The sequence below is a fragment of the Lissotriton vulgaris genome, chromosome 1_1, assembly GCF_964263255.1.
Source record: "Lissotriton vulgaris chromosome 1_1, aLisVul1.2, whole genome shotgun sequence".
Taxonomy (NCBI): Eukaryota; Metazoa; Chordata; class Amphibia; order Caudata; family Salamandridae; genus Lissotriton; species Lissotriton vulgaris.
In genome coordinates, this window is record NC_141685.1 from 85,152,453 (window position 1) to 85,175,894 (window position 23,442).

General features: G+C 42.1%; 1 protein-coding gene across 2 annotated transcripts in view; it reads left to right on the forward strand.

Moving 5' to 3' along the window:
• LOC147737464 (uncharacterized) overlaps positions 1-23,442 on the forward strand; it is a 489,484-nt gene that overhangs the window by 328,213 nt on the left and 137,829 nt on the right. The window lies entirely within an intron of this gene.

A 23,442-nucleotide genomic window follows, 5' to 3' on the forward strand; every position in this document is an offset into this window, starting at 1 on the left:
AATTAATTAAAATATATTTAATAAATTACATTAATTAAAATATATTTAATAAATTGAAATAATTATTTTACATTAATTACATTTTTAAATTAAATTAATTAAATTAAATAAATTATTATTATTAATTTAATTTAATTACAATTTTAAAAATATGTACATTAAACTAATTTCATCATTTTAATTTATTCAAATTAATTACAATTTTTATTACAATTACATTTATTAAATAGATATTATTTTATTAAATTAAATTAATGACTATTTTAAAATGTATTTTAATTAAATTGTTTAAATAAAATTAATTAAATTAACTTAATAACATTTTTAAAAAAAGGTATACTTACCTATACTTACGATGTAATGCCATGCGTTGTAATACCATCTGCTATGTAATGCCATGCGTTGTAATGGCATCCGATGTAATGGATCCTGCGTTGTAAAATCTGCGTTGTAACGGAATGCGACGTAAAATAACGCGTTGTACTGACACCAATCCACTCTTAACAACCTCTTTCTTGTTTGTCAACCTTATTTTTATTTTTAGTTTCCGTTATTGCATCTTTGTTTTATCTTTTTTTCTTTGTTTATAATATCAACACATTGTTCACTTTCTCAATTATACATAAAGTAACATTATTACATTTTCACTTGTAACATGTATATATCCATACAAATGTTCACAAAAAGCCCAATGCATTTCGGCACCTCTGTGGTGCCTTCATCAGGGGCGACTCTGAAAATAAAAGAAATATACGTTCTGTAAGTGTCTCTTCTTAGGTGTTGCATGGGGGTGTGAACTAAATTAAATCAATGTCGTACCTGTAATCTACCACTGTAGATATACCTGTGTTCTTGCCTCTGTCAAAATGCACTGCATGAATTACAAAAAAAGTAAACAAAAACCAGTCACGTCTTATATACAAAACCTTGGTATCTGGCTGTGTGCCTATCCTGCTTAAGTAAACATACCTGATTTATGTTCTTTGTGTTGCCTGAAACAATAAACAAAACCTGTCAAAAACCTCGTCAAAGAACTCTACTCATACCGCTTAAAAAAAGAAGAAAGGATGCTTAGAATCATAATTCCAAGAACCCTACCTTATCTTCTGTATTCCTGTTCTCCTAAAAGTCGAAAAAAACGAAAAATCACTAAATAAATGTTACGTGCTCTATCCCAAACTGTTGGATTACGTCTTTATACTAAGGTTCCCGTACCTGTTATGTCGAAAATCTGCTCAGTAACGAAAAACCGCAGCCCTGTGATTGCTGTTACACCCAGGAAATGGGTGTACTTCATTTAAACTTCGCGTACTCCGCCCGATGGTGGGGTCATAGAGATCAAAAATGGACTACCGCCTACCAGATGTCTTCTAGTATGGGCGCCATCTTAATCTGGGAGGAAGTTGTTAGAAAACAATTCATTTCATGCATAAGTTGTGCGTAAAAATTAAAGTTAACCATAGCGTATCTCATCATCTATATTGTGCTCTCATAGAACGCTAAAAAAGCGAAGATCTTCATGTTAATTCACCTGATCGGTCCTACACGGACTCCGTGTTGATGTGAACGGTACTTGCTTGAAAAGTCTATAACGAGCGATCATGTTGCTAAGCAACCCACAATTTTGTGTGGTCTATTGAAATCCCATAGACACCCCTCGGGTGTAAAACTTAATTTCTGCCTACTAGTCCTATAAGTTCTAACTGACAATTGCTAGCATAAACTAACTATCTGATCCCTCTGTGTATTTAATGAAACCATTGGTTGCTAGGTGATGTCCTGTGTCTGTGTGTTGTGGGGCATATGTTTACAATCAACAAACCTATTTCATACAGTTGATATGCATAAACAATATTTTTAAATACTTTGTTTATGTTGTCAAACAACCAGTCCCTTCAATGTCATATCACTTATGTTCATTCTTTCTAATAAACTCTCTTGTTAATAAACATTTTAGTTTTCAATTATGAACCTAAGGACATGTTGTTAGCCCATGAGAATCACGCTTATTTTGTTTACTCTTGTTATTCTCAGTTTGTGAAAAACTCTTGATTTCAATGTATATGGGATGATTGTATGCTTAGCTTAAGTCTGGTTTGTCAGCTTGATATAAACTGGATTATGTCCTTACAGATAACAAGATAAATCATATTTATCATTTAGTCCCGTAGGTGCTAAAGTTTTTAGATATTTAATCCAAAATAATTCTCGTATCATCAATCTTTGGTGATTGTCAATTCCTTGTTGAATCTTTAACTGTTCTATAATGAGAAATCTTAGTTGCGAAATAGTGTGTTTCTCTGTCATCCAACGAAGTACCAGTGGTGAAGTGAGATTCTGATTCCGGATTCTACTTTTGTGTTCTGTAATCCGTGTTTTCACTTTACGCTCCGTCTTCCCAATGTACATTTTGCCACATGGGAATTTGATTGCATATACAACATTTTGTGTGTTGCAGTCGCTGGTATGTTTCAGGTGTATGAGTTTGCCAGTGGTTGGATGTGTACATTATTTCCTGTAATCACATTGTTACAATTGGTGCAGTTTAGACATCTCATGGTACCCTTGTATTCTGCTGGTAATGTAAGATGTGGTTTATATTTTAGTCTTGCTCTTAAATTTGATCCTCTAGTGTACGCATGTAGAGGGAGATCTTTGAAAATGCCATGAAAATCTGGTTCTACAGACAATAATTCCCATCTTTTGTTGATAATTTGTCTGATTTTTGGTGATAGAGTTGTGTATTTGGTTACAAATACCATTCTGTCATGTATTTTCTTTTTGCTGGGTTTTAGTAAATCCTCTCTGTTCATTGTTTGTACTTTATTTAGTTGTTTTTCTAGTACTTCTGCTGGATATCCTCTTTCTTTGTATTTTTGAACCTGTTTAGTTAGTGTTGTTTGGCTGACTTGTGTATCAGAGCATATACGTTTAATTCTTATGAACTGGGACACTGGTAAGTTCTGGATGAGGCTCCTGGGGTGAAAGCTCGTATACATCAGTGCACTGTTCCGATCTGTCGGCTTGGTATATAATGCAGTTTCAAACCCATGTGGTGTTTTGGTGATCCTTACATCCAGGAAGTTGATGACTTCGTCACTTATCTTATGAGTGAATTGAATTCTGGTATCCACTTGATTCAATGAAATTATCAGTTGTTCGAGAGTTTCCTGTGTGTCGTCCCAAATTAAGAAGACGTCATCAATGAAACGGCTGTACATTTTCACATGTGACCATTCTTTCCTTGACATCAGATTATTTGCCTCGTATTGAGCCATGAAGGTATTCGCGTAGGCAGGGGCCCCTGCAAAGCCCATGGAAGTTCCATTTAACTGCGCATAGTATTCATTCTTCCATGAGAAATAGCTGTTATAGAGACAAAATTTCAATAATTGTAGCAACAAAATTTTTTTGTTTGTGGGTAGATCTTCCATTTTTAGCAGTGCCCATTCAATAGATTCCAATCCGGCATGATGAGGTATAGAGGTGTAGAGTGCCAGAGTGTTCATAATTGAAAACTAAAATGTTTATTAACAAGAGAGTTTATTAGAAAGAATGAACATAAGTAATATGACATTGAAGGGACTGGTTGTTTGACAACATAAACAAAGTATTTAAAAATATTGTTTATGCAAATCAACTGTATGAAATAGGTTTGTTGATTGTAAACATATGCCCCACAACACACAGACACAGGACATCACCTAGCAACCAATGGTTTCATTAAATACACAGAGGGATCAGATAGTTGGTTTATGCTAGCAATTGTCAGTTAGAACTTATAGGACTAATAGGCAGAAATTAAGTTTTACACCCGAGGGGTGTCTATGGGATTTCAATAGACCACACAAAATTGTTGGTTGCTTAGCAACACGATCGCTCGTTATAGACTTTTCAAGCAAGTACCGTTCACATCAACACGGAGTCCGTGTAGGACCGATCAGGTGAATTAACATGAAGATCTTCGCTTTTTTAGCGTTCTATGAGAGCACAATATAGATGATGAGATACGCTATGGTTAACTTTAATTTTTACGCACAACTTATGCATGAAATGAGTTGTTTTCTAACAACTTCCTCCCAGATTAAGATGGCGCCCATACTAGAAGACATCTGGTAGGCGGTAGTCCGTTTTTGATCTTTATGACCCCACCATCGGGCGGAGTACGCGAAGTTTAAATGAAGTACACCCATTTCCTGGGTGTAACAGCAATCACAGGGCTGCGGTTTTTCGTTACTGAGCAGATTTTCGACATAACAGGTACGGGAACCTTAGTATAAAGACGTAATCCAACAGTTTGGGATAGAGCACGTAACATTTATTTAGTGATTTTTCGTTTTTTTCGACTTTTAGGAGAACAGGAATATAGAAGATAAGGTAGGGTTCTTGGATTTATGATTCTAAGCATCCTTTCTTCTTTTTTTAAGCGGTATGAGTAGAGTTCTTTGACGAGGTTTTTGACAGGTTTTGTTTATTGTTTCAGGCAACACAAAGAACATAAATCAGGTATGTTTACTTAAGCAGGATAGGCACACAGCCAGATACCAAGGTTTTGTATATAAGACGTGACTGGTTTTTGTTTACTTTTTTTGTAATTCATGCAGTGCATTTTGACAGAGGCAAGAACACAGGTATATCTACAGTGGTAGATTACAGGTACGACATTGATTTAATTTAGTTCACACCCCCATGTAACACCTAAGAAGAGACGTTTACAGAATGTATATTTCTTTTATTTTCAGAGTCTCCCCTGATGAAGGCACCACAGAGGTGCCGAAATGCATTGGGCTTTTTGTGAACATTTGTATGGATATATACATGTTACAAGTGAAAATGTAATAATGTTACTTTATGTATAATTGAGAAAGTGAACAATGAGTTGATATTATAAACAAAGAAAAAAAGATAAAACAAAGATGCAATAACGGAAACTAAAAATAAAAATAAGGTTGACAAACAAGAAAGAGGTTGTTAAGAGTATATCAAATAATTAAGGTGCGGAGCACCAGGTGAACAGTGCACGATTAGGTGGGTTAAATACCCAGCATAACCAGATTACAGATTCCAGGAGTGACTATCCTGATTAATCGTGGCACCATTTCCAAAATCAGGCAAAATTTGAAAATCACGGAGTGCTCCTCGCTAACCCTATTTACTCGGTAACATTAAATGTGTACATAGGGATATCAGACCCTACCCAATTGCCGACATTATCATAGAGTCAACGGCAGGAACCACACAAGCGGTAAGGGTGGAGGTGATGGACAATTTACCGGAAGATCTGATCATTGGAACAGATAACCCTAGCTTCTTGAATATGTTTAAAGACAAGCTGGCAATTCAGGGACACACCGATAATAAGCATACTGAACTAAAGGAACGTCCACAGGTGAATAGCCTTAGTTTTGTAAAATTGACTAAAAATGCAATGTCTCCCACGAAGGGCTCGTCAAAAGCAGCAGGTTACGATTTATACAGCGCATATGACTATGTAATACCATGTAGAGAGAAAGCACTGATCAAAACGGACTTACAAATAGCAGTCCCCACAGGGTGCTATGGCAGGATCGCTCCTCGTTCAGGCTTAGCCGCTAAATATTTTATTGACGTTGGGGCAGGGGTTGTCGATGAAGACTACAGGGGTAATGTTGTGAAACTCCTGTTTAACTTTGGGCCTGAGACATTTCGACATTTCGGGTCAATAAAGGAGATCGAGTGGCACAACTCATTTGTGAAAGTATAGCCTCTACTATATTGGAAGAAGTAGACCATTTGGAGGACACAGACCGGGGGTCTAGAGGTTTTGGGTCCACGGACACGCGGAATGAACCAGTACATACGGCTCTTTCTCAAGACCCGTGGGTTTCGGATAAAAGTTTTAAATTTGCACAAATTAGTGACCCAACCCTGTTCAACGCGTGGGACCAGGCCCACCAAAGAGCTGTAGATTCTAAAGATTTTCCCGGGTTCATCATACAGGATGAGCTATTGTATAGAATTGGAAAGGAGGGGGGTTCTGCTCAACTTCTAGTACCTGTATCTTTTAGAGAGAAAGTCTTTTTTTTGCACACAGCCACATTGTTGCCGGCCACACCGGCGCTGAAAAAACAACTCAGAATATTCTCAGGCAATTTTTTTGGCCTGGGATTTATAAGGATACTGAGTCTTTGTAACGGTGCAAGGCGGAGCGCTACCGAGGAATGGTGGTCTCCCATTACTGATCCTGTCACACCTCCTTCCTTACAGACTGAGCCCTGGGATACAGGACTGGACGACGTGGAAGAAGAGCACGGCGCCTTTAATTGGGCGTACTCTGAGGAGGAGGTGACCCCTCCTCCTGTATTCGTTTGTGAGGCCAGATTGGATAAAAAGCAGGAAGTACGGACAGAAGCGTGTGACATCACCCCGGAGGAGGAGCAGGCGAGGAGCGGCGTCGGAGAGCGGTTGGAGAGACGCGGAGAAGTCGGTAAAGAAGGACACCGAAGGAATTCCGAAGAGCAGGCCGAAAGAGAAGACCCCCACGGAGAGCCAGGAGGCCAACGACCCTGTGAGCCGCCGTGCCACTCTCCCGGGGGAGGAGCGTGGCTATCCCAGGTACGGGACCATATGGCGGTGTGGGTGGGAAGACGGCGTGCGTGTAAATAGTGTATAGAAAACCCCGTCTGTGTTTCCTCGTACTCCCCCTCCTCTTGTGTTCATTACCCCGCGCTTATCCCTCACTGTCTGTACCCTCCTCACGTCACCGACCACATAGTAATAAGTTTATCACTGGTGACCTTCCCCACTGCACACGGCCCCAAGGTGCAAGTCCCCAAAAGACTGTCGAACTAACGGCTCCCTCTCTGTTGGTCTTCCTTTGCATGGGCTCCGGAACAACGAGACTCCCCATTGACCAGACCTTGAGGACAAGACCGGAAGACCACAGACCCCGGAGAAGGAGAACACCACGGCTCAAAGACGGATCCCAGTCAATTTGCTAGGGAGAGACTAACGTTTAGGACCAGGAGAACTTTGCAACCAAACCCTAAGCGACCTATACCAATAAAACCCTCCTTACTCCCAAGACCTGTTGTCCATTCGGTTTCTGATTCTATACCGGGTTTGCCTGTCAGTCCTGTCCCAGAGCCTAATCTCGGTCCTACGGTTAACCCCTCACCCCTACACCCGGTCACAGTCTTATTGTAGAAAGTGTGAAATATGCCAGAAGATGAATATGGTCAGACCACCAGCTGTGCCCTTGCAGCCATTGCCAGTCATTGGGAAGCCTTTCGAAAGGGTTGGCATGGATCTGATAGGTCCGTTGACCAAGACAAAAAAAGGGTTCCAACACATCCTGGTCGTGGTCGACTATGCTACGAGGTTTCCGGAGGCATTTCCTTTATCTGCAGCCAAATCGAAACAGGTGGGAGATAAAATGATTGAGTTATTTAGCAGGGTTGGTTTCCCAAAAGAGATTTTGACGGACCAGGGTACTCCGTTCATTTCCAAGTTGATGAGGGAAATTTGTAATAAGTTGGACATCCACCAGATCCGTACCTCTGTTTACCATCCTCAGACGGACGGACTGGTGGAACGTTACAACCGTACCCTGAAAGCAACCCTCCGTAAGATGATGGAAGTCAGCGGGAGTGATTGGGATACAATGTTACCCCTAGCATTATACGCCATCAGGGCGCAGAAACAGAGCAGTATGGGGATCTCGGCTTTTGAACTGCTGTACGGCCGTCAACCCCGCTCCCTGTTAGAAATGACCAGGGACGCCTGGGTTAACGAAAATGCAGAGGAAATAACTACAACCCTTGATTACGCCAATGCCCTAAAAGCTAAACTGGGGAAATTAAGGGATTTGGCGATGGATCATCTTATGGCAAGCCAACATAGCCAAAAGTCTGCTTATGACAAGGGTAAAAAGGGGAGACAGCTCAATGTAGATGACTGGGCCTTAGTTCTACTGCCTTCCTTCTCACATAAATTTAAGGCCGAATGGATGGGCCCCTATAAAGTAGTCGCAGTAATTGGTCGCACTAGCTATAAACTGCAGATCGGTCTCAATAAACAACAGTCATAGAGATTCAAGGACTGTATGTTGGCAATTGGAGACTGGATGTCCTCCAATTGCTTAAAGCTCAATTCAGACAAAACCAAGGTGGTTATCTTCGGACAACTCAATCCAAGCTGGTCACCCGATTGGTGGCCTGCATCATTTGGAACTGTGCCCAAGCCAACGCCCAAAGTAAGAAACCTGGGAGTAATCTTTGACGACCAACTCAACTATGTTGCTCACGCTAACCAGGTAGCCTCCTCTGCGTTTCATAAATTACGTCTAATTAGGAAAATAACCCCTTTCCTACCTGAAACTGCCGTAAAAACTCTGGTAAGTTCCCTAGTGCTGTCCACTCTGGATTATTGTAACGGCCTCTTTGTAAACTCCCAGATTAGGGTACTCGATAAAATGCAAACAATACAGAACGCGGCTGCAAGACTGATTGCCAGAATTCCTAAACACATGTCAGCTACAGATACCATCAGGAAACTACACTGGCTTCCTATCAGAACCAGGGTCAAGTTCAAAGCGCTTTGTATTGTGTACAAAGCTCTCCATGGACAAGGATCTCAGTTCCTTAAAGACCAATTAACCCCCTACTGTCCTTCGAGGATTCTGCGATCCTCCGCTCTGAATGACTTAGTGGTGCCTCGCACTAAAACGGTCTCCTGGGGAGACCGTCGATTCCTGGTTTCTGCCCCAAAACTATGGAATACTCTCCATCAGTCAATTCGAACCTGCCCCACTCTCTGGTCCTTCCGTAAACTTTTAAAAACCTGGCTTTTTAACAATTATTCCGTCCCCTCTGCTTTACACACTCAGTGGAGATCCTGTTGCAATGCTATAGCGCCGAGACGCCTCCGGGCATTTGTTCGCGCTTTACCAAATTTCATAAATAATAATAATAATATCATATTAACCTTTTGAAAAAGTGGTTGGGCCCGCCCCCCGCCGACATTCACTTGACAGACGGATCATGATCAGATAGCTCGACCATTGACCTGCTGGTACACAATGAGGAATTACAGACCCAGCAACAGTTGGAACTGAGAAATACGCTGGTGAATTATGGGGACGTTTTTTCAAGCCGCCCAGGGAGAACGTCTCTTGCTGAACATTGTATTGATACCCCACCTGACAAGAAAGTTAGGATTAAACCTTACAGAGTCCCCAAAGCCAGGAGAGCAGCTATTAAATCTGAAGTGGAGGAAATGCTTCGGTTGGGAGTGATTCGTCCCTCCAAAAGTGATTGATCCAGTCCCATTGTTATGGTCCCTAAACCTGACGGCAGTCGGAGGTTTTGTATGGACTTTTGTGCTTTGAATGACATCTCGCTCTTCGATGAATATCCCATTCCCAGAGTGGTGAATTAATAGAAAAACTGGGCAACGCTAAATACATATCTACCCTCGATTTAACAAAGGGGTATTGGCAAGTTCCCCTACGGCAGGAAGACATCAAAAAGACTGCCTTCTCGACGGATGAGGGTCATTTTGAATTTACTGTACTACCGTTTGGCCTCCATGGGGCGCCGGCTACATTTCAACGTTTGATGAACACTGTTCTGGCTGGGTTATTTGATTTCACATCTGCTTATCTGGACGACATTGTCATCTACAGTCCAGATTGGCAGACCCATCTCAGGCACCTATCCACGGTATTGCGGACTCTACGGTACGCAGGTCTTACTGTGAACGCTAAGAAATGCAAATTGGCGTTTCAAAAGGTCAAATACCTTGGTTATGTTTTGGGACATGGACTGATTGAGCCGCAAATTGAAAAGGTGAGGGCAATTGCCGACACTCCTTTTCCATCGACTAGGAGGGAGCTGAGGTCTTTTTAGGTCTTGCTGGTTACTACCGACGGTTTATTCCACAGTTTGCGGATATAGCTGCACCCCTTACCGATGCCTTAAAAGAAAAAGGGAAGGCGTCTACTCCAGTTCGTCCTACGGAACAAATGCAAGAGGCTTTTCGCATATTGAAGTCCGTCATTACCTCAACTCCAGTGTTGTCCTCCCCAGATTTCTCTTGCCCTTTTTCGTTGCACACGGATGCATCGGATTACGGCATTGGGGCAGTGCTTTCCCAAGTAGGGTGTGATGGGCATGACCACCCGATCCTGTATGTCAGCAGGAAACTCTTTCCCCGGGAATTGAAATATGCCACTATAGAGAAGGAATGCCTCGCGATCAAGTGGGCCATTGAGAAATTGGCGTACTACCTCGAAGGACGGCATTTTGACCTCTTCACAGATCATGCACCACTACTGTGGATAGCCCGCAATAAAGCTAAAAACGCTAGAGTCCTACGATGGTTCTTATTGCTACAACCGTACACTTTTTCCATTCATCACCGGAAAGGCATTGAGAATGTGGGGGCAGACTTTCTATCCCGTCACCCACTCACCGATCGTGAGTGTCCAGAGGGGGAGGTATGTAACAACCTGGGGTCGTCACAAGCACAGGAATATAGACAAAATGCAAATGATCAATTGGCCACCACTACCTCTCACTCATTGTACTCTCTACAGAACGTCGACACAAAGGTAGACAATCAATCGGAACACTGGCCCTTTAATGCTGACTGGGAATACGAGTGGGAGGAGTCACAACAGGCCACGGAGACGTCTTATTCCAGGGACAACGAATCAGGTGGGTGTTTATTCACCCGGAGGGAGCAGACGGAGGAGCGGAGCGGAGACGGAGCGAGAGACGGAGCAGAGCGGAGTTCGGCAGCATATGAAGAGAGAAGACAAAGAGTCGTTGAAGAGGACGCGGAGGACGAGAAGCCAGGAAGCCACTGACCCCACGAGCCGCCCAGCCATACACCCGCGGGAGGTGTATGGCTCAACCAGGTACGGGATAAACTCAGGGGCTGGGTCAAACGTAAAGCAGTTGGTACCGATTAAACCTGGGATATCCCCCGTTTTCCTGGTACCCCCTTCCCTGAGCACTAAACCCCTCACGCCGGCAATAGCTTACTTGTGTGTCACCGGTAGTTTGGTCCTCACTCCCTTACCCTTTCAGCAATTACACAGAGCAAACAGACCACTTATACCCGTTATCTTTTTCCCTGTTTTCCAACGAGCGGCAAGACGGAAACCTAAGATCCTATTCCGCGGAGAAGACTCGACAGGGAGCATAGAGCATCGTCGGCGGAATCTGGGATTAGGAAGACCGCGAGAAGTCGTTCCCCGAGAGGAAAGATAACAACTAAGAAGAAAAGCTCAGACTCGTTGTATATCAAAATAAAACCCACTAAGACTAAGATCAGCGTGTTGCCTATTCCTGCCGCACCCGTAACACCATGCAAGCAACTCATTGGCTTTATCACCGACATCATAGAGACAATTCTGGGTAGCCAGCGCATGAGTGCCCGCTATTTTCCATTAGTGCTCTTAATGTGTGCTGCTTCAGTTGATGGTGTAATGGGAGAGAAACTGATTCCCCACCTGCCCAGTGTGCCTCCAGGAAAGCACATTCCTTGTCCTCAGCCTCGTACTTCAATTTACGTTCCTTCGGCATTCCCCCAATCAAGGCTTGTGTCTGGCCTCGAATCACTGTCTTAAATTCACCCTGTAGCATGCAAGCTGATTCAACAGGCCGCCCGTTTTCCTTAAAATAGAGGTCTGCTCCATCTCTCATACGAGCTTTGAACTTCTTGTCTTATAAATATCCCAGATCAACCCTTGGGGTAGGATGAAGTCCACAACCGGACCATCGAGTTGCACCTCCACCAGCGAATGGTCTGAGATTCCCCCTGCTATGTGTGTAGCGGCACTAAAATCAACTTTATGGACAGTCTGGGTGAAAAGATAGTGCAGGCATGCCAGACTACCATGTGCTGCAGACAGGTGCGTCCGGTTCTGATACCCCCTTACCCTCTAAGAGCATTTAGGAGTATCATGAATATAGTATAGGTGCAGTTCTGTCACTCCAGTCACCCCAATGCGTGTATGTTCTGTTGTAAGCGTTTTACCCTTTCACAGGATGAGTCAGTCTTGTCTGGGTCTCTTTCCTGTTTCCCGGCATTTGAATGGCACGCCCAAACACTTGAGAGAGCAGTGACCCACCAGCAGGCTTTTGTGGAGTGCTTTTGTCCTGGAGGTAGGACTGCATTCAGTAGGGCACCCACTCTGTCTTTTCTTTGCAGTTGCCTGAAGATCAGCAGTCCCAAGGTAGCAGTCACAGCTGGCCTGTCGGTAAGTGCAGCTCCCTGGAGGTCCGGCCGTCAGCAATTGAGCCCACACTGTGGCCGGCTGGACCACAGGCGTAAGCTCAGATAGGGTGTTCGACACTTGAGTAAGTGTAGTCCCTCATGGACCTCTGACACAGAGTAGTCAGGAATTCAGCCACTAAAAACCGAGCTCAGGCTTTCCAGGAAGCCAGTAGATTCAGACCCTGTTGTGTTAGGAGTTTGGCAAATGCAGCCTTGAACGGCTCGGTTGGCAGCACACAATCATCCAACTGGGCCTCAACAATCACGTTGTCGTAGAGTATTATTTTGTGCCTTGAACTATTGGGAGAGTCTTGAGGTTGGTGGTGGGGGGTGTCCCTTAGACTAGCGGTTTACTCTGTCGCACTCTCACATTGCATTACATAGCGCCTTGAGACCCTACGGGTAGGTAGTGCGCTCTATAAATGTCTTTGATTGATTGCATTTAACCTACGCACACCAACACCCTAAACACGCACTTGATGTTAGCGCAAAGTTTGGGCACATGTATAGAAATGTAGAATTACATGTGTGTGTCAGTAGGATGCCACTCCACTGACCATGATGCAAAGATCACATTAGGCTATGGATCCTTACAACAGGGTGCATTGCCACCACCGCTCTAGCTGTTAAACCCATGACAGTCCTCTGCCTTAAATAAGGGAACACTTGGTGTGACCCTCCAGGTCACAGGACCGGTCCAAGACCTCTCATAGTCCCTTGTTAGAAGTTGCACAGTACTGGAGTGGCAGCAAAATCTCATGTAATTGTTGTTTTTTTACTTTGTGGTGGATTTACCCCAGTAACGTCCATTTACAAGTTTGATGCCACGGACTGGGCAGTTGCCACCAGGAACAGATTCTTCTGCCTGTCAAACCACATGCCATTCACTATTTCATAGTGTTTTTCTGCTTTTATTTACCACTTGTTTTAAGCAGGTGGTAGATATATGCATGTGGTTGGTTGGGGGAGATAGGTGAAGCAGGGGATTGAAAGGGAAAGCATTTTCTAACAGAGGGAGTAAGGTAAATTTTAATTGCATGATTAACAAAAATCGTACAATTACTGCATTCTTAAAGGAAACACACCAATTTAAATACAGACCAACGATTTTAAAATTTCAAAAAATCCAAATTAGTTTTCTTAAATAACATAAACACAATTTATAGACATTACATCAGATCGTCATCTTTCCAGGACTTGATATAAATTGTGACAATTAACATTTCTGTAATTGATGTGTGATATAAAAATATTACTAAATGTTGTCCTTAATTATCTTAGACTTCTAGATTTCCTGTGGGCAACTCTCAAGTATCCAACTTCTTTTTAACAAGTATTAAAAATTTAGTAAAATTGGCGTTCATTTTAATATTCGATGGTCTAAAAAAAACTATCATGGCATGTCTGCAGATACGAACACCTCTGCCAGTGAAGCAGTTTTTCAAATATCGTTTTCTTTCCGCCATCATTAGAACACATACACAAACAAAATGCAAAATACTTTCGTCCTATAGGTGGCATAGTCGGCTTAGATGTTCTCAACCAGGGCACTACATGTTTTAAGCCAGGTAAGTTGCCGGATCGTGCTTTCATAAAGGTGTTTTTGGTTTGTAGAGACCATGGTATTTCTAAATATGGCTGGACCTTAAGACTTGTATATTCCTGGACCAACATCCATGCGTGGGATCTCTTAATAAACACTTCTTTGTCTTTTAAAAGTGACATTTTTTTATTTTCAAAAACCTTTATTAAGGAATATCAACATGGCAGACACAATACACCGTGCAGAACCGCCGCACGCGGTAGCAAGATAAATTACAATACAGACATTGAGTTGCAATTGGGTTACGTTTATAGCAATTCAGTAAAACCAGGAATGTTAAAGTCACAGAACCACAGTCCAGGGCTACAGCCTCCCAAGGGGAAGCACGCATAGAAGCACAATAACATATGAAAGTCTAAAGCAGCAGATGCGCTGATGGGAAATAGGGGAGGTGGGAGCATTCACTAACCAACCCTGTCGGCCGCTGTGGACCCAGGCCCGGCGGGGAGCGCGCAAGAGGTAGCGGAGAGGAGCGGGAAAAGGAGATAGGCGACCAGTGGGGCCCAAATGTCGACAGGGTGGGACCTGGCAGAATTAAATCCCAAAACTCAGAGAGGAGTCTGGCATCGATAGGCATCCTCCAACCTACTCTAGATCCTAGGAGCAGGCCGCCGACCCCAACACATGGCCACCCTACGTCTGGCGAGGACCAAAAGCATCGAAATCAGGCGGCGGGAAGCATCAGGGCAAAACTTAACAAAGCCAAGAATGCACAGGGGAGGGTCTGGGCGCACTGCAGTACCGGTGATGTCAGAGACGGTGGAGCACACCGCCTGCCAGAATTCAGAGACCTTGGGGCAGAGCCAAGCTAATGGGCAAAGTCTGCAGCGGGAGCAGCGCAACACATACAAGTATCTCCGGGGGTGAGCCCAAACCGGTGGAGCCTCACTGGGGTGCGGTACAGTCTGTGCAAGTACTTGAAGTGGATCAGGCGGAGCCGGTAATTCGGGGACAACTTTTTGGTTTGATTACAACCAGTCGGCCTCCAAAATGTCAATTCCATGGGGTGGGTTGAGTCCAGGCGTAGATCCGAAAGTCAGGCGCACCCATCCCACTAGCAGACATAGGGAGGGTGAGGATATTGTAGGCCACCCTGGGTTGTTCACCTGCCCAAATACGCAAAATGACTAGAGAGCGAAGTTTGCAAAAGAAATGAGAGGTGAGGGGGATAGGTATGTTCAAGAAGAGATAGAGAAATTTAGGCAGGACCACCATTTTTGCTATGGCGATACGGCCAGCCAAGGATAGCGGCAGTCGGCTCCACGAAGGGATTCTCGATTCAAGCCAATCAACAGCCCACCTTAAGTTCTACCTCCACAATTCATCCAAATCCCTACTTAACCAGATGCCCAACTAGCACGTGGGGCTGGATGCCCACACAAATGGAAAGTCCGGTGTGAAGGGAACAGTAGCATCAGTCAGGGGAAATAGGACCGACTTACTCCAGTTCATCTGGATGCCCGAAAGCCCGCCAAAATTTATGATTTCCCGAACCAGGGGGCTAAGATTTTCCTTGGGGTGGCGGACATATAGGGTGACGTCATTCGCATACATTGAGACCAGGAGAGAGCGGGAAGGGAAACCAATGCCCCTGTGTGTATGGTGTTGCCGTAGCCTGGCAGCCAGGGACTCCATGGCGATGGCAAAACATGGGCGATAACCTCCCCAAAGCTGCACGCTCGACCCTCTCTACCAAGGAAGGACAGTTTACAGCCGGCTTCATCCGAGAATTCGGTATGCTTTTGGCAAAGCAGCGCCAGCGTCTCAGGGCTGGAGCACGCCGCCTGGGCGGCATCAAGCCACGAGTATTTCACTTCCATATAAGGCTCGGGAGCAATTTCGCTTTTATTACTTTTATTAATGGGGTAAAAGTTGGGCCTCCCAAGAAGCTATAAAGTAGGCGAAAAGCCCCTTGTAGACTTTTGGCTCTTTTCTTCATCTCCATTTTATGATATGAAAAAGATCCTTTCATGTCAAACAGTATCCCAAGAAATTTATAACATTGAACTTTTTCTAGCTCTCGCTTTTGGTGGTACCATTTGTATTGACTGCCCTTCCGATTCTTGGTACTGACTTCCATTAATTTTGTTTTTGTTTTCGTTTATTGTCATTTTGTTCTCAATTGAATACATTGATGTTTTGTTTATTTATCGCTGCCGTACTATCCTTGTTTGGCTTAGCAGGACGACGTCATCAGCGTATAATAAGTTTGATATTTGTTTCTCAGCCAGCTTTGGTGAGTCTGCTAACTCATTGTTCATTGCAAGGGTAAAGTCTGATAAAAATAGATTAAATAAATATGGAGCTAAAACACACCCTTGCTTTAGGCCTTGAGTTTTTAAAATTTTCCTCTAAAGCTTTGAGCCATTCCCTAGCCGGACTCTTGTCCAGGTATCAGTATCTAACAATTGTATTGCATTTAAAAGGCTGGAGCTAATGCCATAACGATCCAGTTTCCTCCATAAAATCTGCCTATTTATGCAGTCAAAGCAGCTTTAAAATCAACGAAACATAAATATAATGGCTGTTTTTTTGTTTTATATTTTTCCTTTAAAATTCCCAGTGTTAACACATTTGTTGTACCTTGACCGTGTACAAAACCTGATTGGTTCGGTGGAATTAAATGGTTTTCATTAGCCCAATCAATTAACTCCTTAAGTAGAACCGATGCAACTAATTTAGCTTCAATATCTTGGAGCGTAATTAATCTGTAATTGGATGGGAGGGACCAGTCCCAACTTTTATATATAGGAGAAATGATAGATCCCTTCCATACCTCGGGGACGGTTCTTGATTGGAGAGCATGATTAAATACTGGTGTTCGATAGCTCGACCAATATGATGCTTTCTCCTTATACAACACAGCGGGAATTCCATGTGGGCCTTGGGCACCATTGGATCTCTGATTCTGTATTAATTTACATACTTGGTTTTCTGTTATCGCTACTGAGTTATTATTCTTTTCTCCTCCTATTCCATTTATAGCCCAATCAGTAGAATTCACAGCCATGTTAGGAGTAGGATTCAAATGCATATCTATGAACGATACCCATTCAGATTCAGTTACTGTTGATGAAGTAGATTTCCTACTAGATCTACTCAGTTTGTTTAATACAATCCAGAAGCCTCTTGACTTACTCCTTTTGCAAGCATATAGAGCTTTTGCCCACAACTATTGCTTTTCTTGCATTTTGTCTTTCCAGACCATTTTCTTTACTCCTCTATTTATCTTTTTAGGTTTTACTCTGTAAATTAAATTAACTTCGAACTTTTTTTACCAATCTCAGGATTCTGTTACGTCCTTTTTTTAATTGATGGCTTTCAAACGAAATTTTCACCAATGAACATGCTGTGTTTTTTCCTCCACTGACCTTTATTAGCATATTATTGAGATTGACTGGCAATTAATTGCTTTGTGAAGAGAGACCATTTTTCGACAGCATTCGAATATTATCCTTCGAAGTGAAAATCAACAATTGCCTGCGCAGTGTTTGTAATAGAATCTTTGGTGTTATCTGACCAATATAGTTTCTTATAATTTACTTTCATTATTTCTCCCGGAAGTGTTGTATATTTTTTAAATCTTAGGCCATTTAGGTTTAACTCCATTATTTGTTGATCGTGGTCGCTTATATATATTCCCTCTATTTGATAAGACAAAATGCTATGAAATAGATTCAACAATGCTATGGTATAATCTATTCTAGACCTATGATACCCTGCTTGAAAAGTCCATGCTGATGGCGAATCTTGGGGAAATTGCTCATTTAGCACCCTTAGACCTATGGTTTCTAATTCTTTTACAAGAGTCTTGCCGATTTTTTCATTCTTTTGTTCCCTCATACCCATTGTTGATGAAAAACTTGGAATTGACCCTAAGTAGTTTTGCCATTGTATTTCAACATCTCTATCGTAAGAACATAGCATATTCATGTTATAATCCCCGGTAATAATAATCTCAGTTTGGGTGTCATTGTCCAGTTGCTGCAATATCATAATTATCAAATTGGTCGCAATTGTTCTTCGTAATTATATACGTTGATTACTACAAGAGATTTAATTATATTTTGTTCCTTGTATCGTATTTTGGCAATTAGATCATCCTTTTGACTTGGGACGTCCATTTCACTTTCCATTTTTAGCTCAGTTGATATAGAAATAGCCAAACCCCCACAAGGTCTGCCATAGTTACTTGTTCTCTTAGCTAATGAGTAATAACCATATAAAAATCCAAAGAAAAAAGTTCCACAGCGGATCTGACAACCAGCACCGCTCGCTCGAATCCGTCATGGGGACATTACAGTAACAGGACGCGTGGAGTATTTGTGGTAGCAGCTTATTAAGGTCTGCGCACGTGCCTGTCTTTGGACGCCAGAAAATCTTACATTATTTTTTGGAATATTACCTTCTTGGATAATCGTGCCTTTTACTTATAAGCCCTTGACGTGTTTATAATATTATCCGGATATCAGAACTTTGATATCGGCTTCTGTACTGTTTCGGTCAAACATATTTATTGACGTCATTCCGTTGCCTCAAGATCTAATAACATCCTTGCCCTGACGAAGCTCCCATGGTTGGGGAGTGAAACGCGTTGGCTGTCTTATAAATGAAAAAATAAAAAGAAAATATATTTTTGATACTACGTGGTCCTGGTCTACTCCATATTTGGTGCTGCCTCCATTTTGTTTCTAAAGTAATAGCCATATACCCTTTCAATCTAAAAGGAACTAAAGCCCAAGTGTCTTGTAAACAAATTATTTGAAAACAGCACAAAGTAGCTAATTGGTTATTCTGAATCTTTGCTTAAACGCCATTTATATTCCACAAACATAATCTGACCCTTTCATTCATAATTCTTGGCCCCCTTAAAGGAACTTCAGATTGTAGATGTCATTCCTGCCAGACATTATGGAGGGCTGCTGTTAGCCAACCTAATTTGACAGTGTCAAATAATAATTCTCCTATTTTTTTCCTCTCATTATTTTAAAAGATGCCCGTTAGTCATACCTATGTTTGTTTTAAATATTGAAAATTTCTTATTATTCTCGGTTCTCATTTGGTTATGATTTTGTAATTTTGTTGAAACAAAAGGGCTGGGATAGAAAGGTTTCAGGAGAGTTATTTTTTTCCCCAGTCCTGAAAGAGAATATGTTCTTGCATAATAAGGCTGGCGGCAGTAGAAGATGTCCAAATTACTAATGTTGATTCTCGATTATTATTCTTGATTATGAGGAATTGAATTGATTCTATGTCGGTACATTTAATTTTCTTTAATGAGGGTACTGCATTACACAATTTTAATATGTTCCCAAGAGTCACAATATCATTATTACCCCTAGATTTATACTCCGGCGTAAGAATTACCTGCACCACTCCTTCTTTTTGATCTGGGTTCTTTAATTTAATTTGTTGCAGGCTATTTTCACCTTGAGCATGTTCAATTAACCTTCCATTATGAATTCTAACAGTTTGAGACTATGATTGTCGATGTTTATGTAACTGCTTCATTTCGGTTCCCAGATCTTGTGGTAATTTAATATCCTTCCAGGTTTTTAACAAATCTCTATTCGTTTCATCCTCTCTTATACTCTCACTCTTTGCTCTATTTGTTTCCAATTGTGATGGCTTATTTTCCACCTGTTTATTACTTTCCTCCACTTGCAGCATTTCTAAGGACTGAATTTTCCCATTCTCTATCATTTCCATACTATCAGCTTGCTTGTTTAAGCATTTACTTTTTCATAACTGCTTGTACCTCCGATGGATCCTTATTAAATAGAGGGTAAAAGGGTTTTGTTGGTAACATTTGTTTACCCTCACCTTCACTATATGATATTTGGTCATGGTTGTTTCCAGTGTTCAATCTCACTATATCTGATGCATTTGTATTTTTTATACTTTTAGAAGTTTTATTTCTTGATTTCTGTTGTTTTTTCCTCTGTCTTTTTGATAGATGAACTTCTGGAGCTGCGTCTGTCAATGTTGATTGTGTCGAGCATAGGTTTATCACTTCTTGATCTTTTGTTTTATTATCTATTTTTTCTTTAACAACAACAGTATTGTCTTTACACTTTATTGTATCTTTGGAGGGGCAGTCGGTCTTGATGGGTTGAATTCCCACATTAGAAAAATTCCCTTTTTCATTGTCAATTATCGTTTTTAAAATATCCGGAATTGTAGCAAATTTGTTAATTAGTGGGGCACAACTACACTCTGCATACGTAGATATTGACTGAGATTGTGCCCTTACTATTAGATTATTTTTCGTTGTTATCTTCTGCTCAATTCCAGTTACAGAGGATGCTATAGCGCTCAAGAGATCTATTTGGACCTCGATTTTGTTGGACTGATATGTTAAAGCTTCCAGAGTTAATTGCGAGGTTTTGAAGAATAAATCCCAAATTGCTCCAGCGTTCCCACTTCCAGGTACCTGAGTACCTGGGCTATGTTGTTGCCCATTTATGAATGATAGGTCCTTATACTCCTCTTTTTGTGGTCCTTCAAAATCATGTCCCTCGTTCCAAGAATTAATGAATTGTGGACTACTATTCAAAACGTCTTTTTGATATGGAGTACTCCAACGAGGCAGAGTTTCTGGATTGCTGTGTATTCGTCCTTATTAATTTGAGATCCGTTATTTTGATTACATTTCGGCTGGTCCAGTTTTTTGAACGGAATTAATTTTAGACAGAGTAAGATCCGATTTCAGTGGGGTATTGGCTTCCCATATGATTTTCACCCCACCATTTAGTTCATTTGGAGCTTCGTGCTCTGGTTGATTTCTTTGGCCCAAATTAGACGGTTCCCCTATACCGTTAGCTCTTCTATTGGCGTTGGCTGCTTAGTTGGTAGTAATTGCTGAGTATCTCACATTGTTAGATTTGTGCATTTTGCGTCCTCTTGTTGTGAACGACCAGCAAGTGGAATAGTTAACATCTTTAGGTCCATTATTTGGCCCTAGTGGTTGACTTGGTCCTTAGTTGAATTTGACATTCATTTGACTTCAGATCCAGACTCAGGGTGGCCTGGTACACTTACTCCTTGCTTAGGGGATGTAATATTTGTTCTACTCAGTGGTTTAATTGGAGTTTGAAGATCACATGGGTCAGTTAGCAATGTTAGCATAGCACCAGTTGGATCTTTCATAAAATCAAACTTTGACGGCGACTTTCCTAGTTTCCCAAATGTATGGACCTTAGATGATTTAAAGGACTGTATGTCACCTGCCTGTTTCATTTTAAACGTATCTAATATTAGTGTTTGTTGTATTTTTCTTTTCCTTTTGATAGGAGGGAAAGGTGGCCGCTCCTTTCCTGACCTCATAATACACCCTCTAAGGCGAAGAAGCCATGCTTCTTTCAGAGAATCAAACGGGCCAGTGACAAGACCAAAGGGTGCTTTGGTAGGACAAAAATACCTCCAAGGGAAAACACCCCCAAGGCACACCTCAGTACAGAATCCGCCGGTGCTGCTGGTTACTTAATTAATTAATTAATTAATCGATTGATTAATATCCGGCCTCCTGGTAGGAGTGTAGTGTAGCATGCAGAGTAATTCAGGGGTTGAGGGGTGCTTCAACAGGGTCAAAGTCTATTGTCACTTTCCCCGTTGAATAATTTCTCGGATTTTGTATTAGAGACTTATTACAGACTCCAATGGCTCAGCGACTTACGGACTGATCAACTTTAACTATTTGCCATACGCCACACACCTCTTGCCACTTGTCACTCACCACTCACTGTTCATTGCTTGTTCGTTGCTATTCATCGCTGTCAAGAGTACAAGGGAGAATGCTGGCAATCATTGAGGAGCAAGTGCGGGATCCAGAGCCAGTCCCACTACAGACAGCAGATGTAGGCACTTCACTCCACTCCTCGGCTCAGTTCTGCTCTGCTCAATGCTTAGTAAATACGTAAAATCAGGCGGCAGGCCAAGGCTCCTCTGGGCCCTCTGTGCTCCTCTGTGCCCTGCAGCAGCCGCCGCACCAGCAGCACCGCAGGCCAAGGCTAATTTGACCCCTGCAGTGGCTGCCGCACCTGCCGGCCCTGAAGTGCCTTAGCACTGCAGGGCCGGCAGCGGCCGTTCCTGCCCCCAAAGCAGATCCGTCGAACTTAAAGCACCCGTATAATAGGACACGGGAGAAGCGGGAGAAACCTTCGGGAGCGGGAACCGGTCACAAAACAAACCCGGGCAGTCGTCCCAGGCTCCGCTTCTCTTGCTCGTTAACTCCTCCGCGGCTCGGCCTCTCAGCTCTAATCAGTACGCTCTGCACTCAATGCCGAATCACAGGCCGACAACGACTGTGAACACCAACAGAGGGAAGAATTGTGTTTTTCCCCCAGTTAGTAAAGAAAACAGCATAAGTCTTGGCTCCTTCTGCTGCACCCAGAGTCTTATACGTCTTTTCAGTTTAATTTTTCTGACTGGAAAAAAATTGCATCCTGATTTTCTGCACCTAGTAAATACAGGTGCAGAAAAACCTAACAACTGATAATCAGGTGGAATAAAATGAACACATGAAAGTACGCCATAATTTCATTGCCCTTAAGTTCATACTCTGGGCCATAGTAGAGGGATAGGTCTGGCATAGTCCTCGCAGCACACAATAGATTTGCGTGCGGCAGAGGCCAGAGCTCAAAAGTCAGGATAGCAGATACAAGTAGGTGGTAACTCAGGGCAGGGGAGAATGCCTGTTGTCCATGGCGGAGTCCTTAGCGTCCCAGAAATCTGCATTACAAATTAATTAATAGTGTATATTTTTTAATATCAGTTTGGTGCCAGTTCATATGACTTTAATATCTGCCTTTGGGATTCTATGTTACAACTCCATAGGGTACATGTATCCTTTGTGAGCTTAATAAAATGCTGAAAATTCTACAAATCCTCACTCCTACATCCAAGTACTCTCAAGCTACCATTCTACACTCTGCATTGTCTGAAAAACAGCTCAACATTTTCGAAATTGTGCCTTGATTTGGCTTGTAAATTATATTTTTGGAAATGTACATGTATTAACTATTTAATTTTAATACTATAGGTGATTGAAATTACGGACGAAGAACGCAAGATTTAGCACTAAGCAACTGAATGTCAGTGCCATAAGAAGGATTATTTTGAAAAATTGAAGGACATCAAGCATTCTACGTTTAAACAATTTCCAAAAATCTAAGTGTGGCGAGGAAAGTACTATACCTGTAAGCGAAGTCTCTAATTTTGCATTTCATTAACCCAGAGCAAACCCATATCTATGCACACAATATCAGAAATATGTAGAAACACCACTTCAGCATCCTCATCTGAAATATTATCAGAAAGACAAATTGCCTCAGCTTGACAGAATAACGTTCATCTAAAGCATCATGTAATTCTAGAGAGGAAGCACACACTGCATAAAAGAAAGTTACAATAAAAGGATTCTTCTGGATACCATCAAAGAAAAGACACTGAAAGAAGACTCCGAAGCTGACACGTTAACAGGCAAAAGATTGGAAAATCACCTTTGTTCAACAACCGTTTTTAAACAGTTACGCAAGTTTGAGACTATCTGCCTCGGGATATATCACCTCGACCCA